Raw genomic sequence first — 3126 nt, 5'->3', positions numbered from 1 at the left:
CAGATTCTTTTCCAGTAGACTATCATTAGAGCAATAACATTTGACGCTTTCTTAGAATAGCATGTTAAGTCAAATGTGTTGGTAAGAATGGAATAAGAAAGAGGAATTTCAAGAGCTAGAGCAGCAGATTAAATTGAGAAAGAATTTTTAGATTGTTCCAGAATGATGACTGAGTTATATAAAATTTTATTCTTGAAGGGACCTCAGAGACCATCTAATCCACTGTTTCAGAAACTGTGGTTTGCAGGAGAAACATCTGGGCAGCTGGCTTAAAATGGAAATCCTTATGTGTCAACCACAGGGATTCTGACTTGGCATAACTGGGGTGAAGTCCATAAAAAAATATATTAGAAGCACTCAGGAGATTCTAGTGCAGGTAGTCTGAGGGTAACACATTAAGAAACATTGCTTCAGGCCATTCCACACACACACACTCACACACTCACACACTCACATGCAATGTATGTGTGTATTTACTTTTGATCAGTAAACTGAGTCCTGGTAAAGGAAAAACATTCACTTAAAGTTGGATAGCACATCTTGACAAGGTCAGAGGAAGTAATATCCTTAACATTGAAGTGCAACATCTGTGCTTGCTGCCTTTCAACCAGGTCTTAGGTTTTCAACTGGCATTTGTATGTAATTATAGACGAGCTTTGATCTGAGCCTCATTTAGTGCTGAGCTCATAGTAGGCACTCAATAAAAATGACTGGATTGTTAGACAAACTTCCCCAATAAAAGTATGTTAAACACCCATTGGTTAACACCTTGCATCTATTCTTCAGTTCATAGCCATTTGTGGATTGGAAGCCTGATATCTGCATTTATGACTTGGAGTCATCTCACCTGGTCCTACACAAAGCAAAGAATGGGTTTTCATTTTCTACGTTCCCATTAGCTATTTATTTCTCCTAATCACTTGTAAAACCAAGCTACGCATATGCTATGGTTTGAATTATGTCTCCCATGAAGAAATGTTCAAGTCCTAACCCCTGGGTCTGTGGATGTGAATTGTTTGTAAATAGGATCTCTGAAGATGTTATTAGTTAAGGTGAGGACAAACGGAATCAGCATGAGCCTTGATCCAATATAAATGATGTCCTTTCAAGCAGAAGATATTTGAGCACAAATAGCATGGACAGTAGGAGACAGCTGGGAATAACGACGGCCATATGATGGAGGTAGAGGCTGGGTAATGATTGCCACCAGAAAATTACAGACTTCAGAGGAAACATGATCCTGCTTCACCTTGATTTTGATTTCTAGCCTCCAAAACCATAAGAAAATATATTCTTTTTGTTTAATCCTACTAGTGCGTGGCATTTGTTACAGAAATCCTGGCAAAAGACAGCATATGCAAGATTTCCCTCCTAAATATAGCCTATGGAGATGAGAGGTGTGGTTTGAATATTAAAGGCTTTCTATCGACAGAAGCTCATTCTAGAGAGAAAGAGAGAAATAGTTTCAAATGTTTTAGAATGGTTCAGATAAGTTCTTTCTGGAAGAAGGCATGGCTAAGGAATATTCTTAAATACTTCCTTGAATTGCCAGTCTATGACTGAGTGTGGCACCAACAGAATCACAGTATATGACTAGAATTCACTCTGTTTGTTTCCTCAATGACTTATTTCCATATGCATCTTGTCTCCATAAAAGAGGGCTTTTGAATCGTGAAAGCTTCTTGCAAAATTTATTTTTAACATGTTCACATTCTATGTATCAAAAATGTATTGTCATGTCTTTCACTAATGTTTATCTTTTGGTTTCAGGCATTTTGTCCATTCCAGTAAGACCTCTTCCTCTATTCTTTGGCTTTCCAACTCCTTGATTACTCTGAAGTAATAATTTAATACTAGTAGCTAGATATATGAATGCTAATATATATTAACCTATTTGGCTCACAGGGGAGGTTTAAAGAATCCTTGATGGAAACACTGTTATGTGATAAACTATTAAACATTTTTCAGGTATTTTCTAAAGACTAATTTGAAGGCATCTAACATTTGCCCTCTCCCACAAATTTAGTGGAGAAATGTTCTCTAAATGGTACTCCTTATGTGATTAATGCATTTGATGTCACTTTTTAGTGAAGCTATTAGCCATGAAATTATTACAATCAGGAATGTGAAGAGGACAGAGCCATAGTGAATCTGATATATATAGGGGATCCTGTACCACATTTGCATTGTTTCTGCATGTAAGAAATGACCAAATGACTTTCCTTCTCTACCATTTTGTCTACTTGCATTTTCCCCTGATACTTCTATATTTATTTTAAAATTTCTTATTTCTTAGAGGACCACATAATTCTCTTCTATTACCACAGATCTTACTCACTTAGGATCAGTTCCTAAGTAGATTTCTGAGCAGTTTCTCAATAAGAGGAGAGACCAAGAGAAGAGCCTTCCCAGCACTGAGAAATTTCACAGTCACAAGAATTTATCTTTCCCAAAGATGCACACTGGCCCTGCCCTCCACACTTGTAAAAACTTTGAGCTACAATGGATACCTAAGGAAGATTGTCAACTATCTTATAAATCAGCATTATTTTCTTATTAAAGATAAGAGAGAGAAACATAAAACACAGGGCGCTGAAGAATAAATGGGTAACACTCTCATTTGATACATTTTATTTAAAGTATAATTAGTTTCTCATCTGAAATAAGGTTTTGCTTGATATTCTGCCAGTAACTTCAGACACTTCAAGATAAACATAAACTGAAAAGTTTTTCATCCTTTTGTGGTTCTGATTTTTGTTTCCCATTATGCTCCCTCAGCCCAAAGGTTGTCTTTCTCAGTGTGATATCTGCTGCCCAGTGGGCATGTATTTAAGACTGAAATGTGTTCTCCAAAAAGACATGTTCAACTCCTAACCTGCAGTCCTTGGAATGAGACCCAGTTTGGAAATTGGATATTTGAAGATACTATTTGTTAAGATGAGCCTAACTGGATGAGGGTGGCCCTTAATCCAATACGAATGCTGTCCTTATAAGGAGAGAAAACCTGGACACAAACAGGGAAAGAAAGACAGAGACAGAAATGACTATGTGATGGAGTCAGAGATTGAGTTATACTGCAACAAGCCAAGGATGCCATGCATTGTCAGAAACCCAGCAGAAGCTGAG

This window comes from Tamandua tetradactyla, chromosome 10, assembly GCF_023851605.1.
Source record: "Tamandua tetradactyla isolate mTamTet1 chromosome 10, mTamTet1.pri, whole genome shotgun sequence".
Taxonomy (NCBI): Eukaryota; Metazoa; Chordata; class Mammalia; order Pilosa; family Myrmecophagidae; genus Tamandua; species Tamandua tetradactyla.
Note: the sequence above shows the minus strand (reverse complement) of the source record.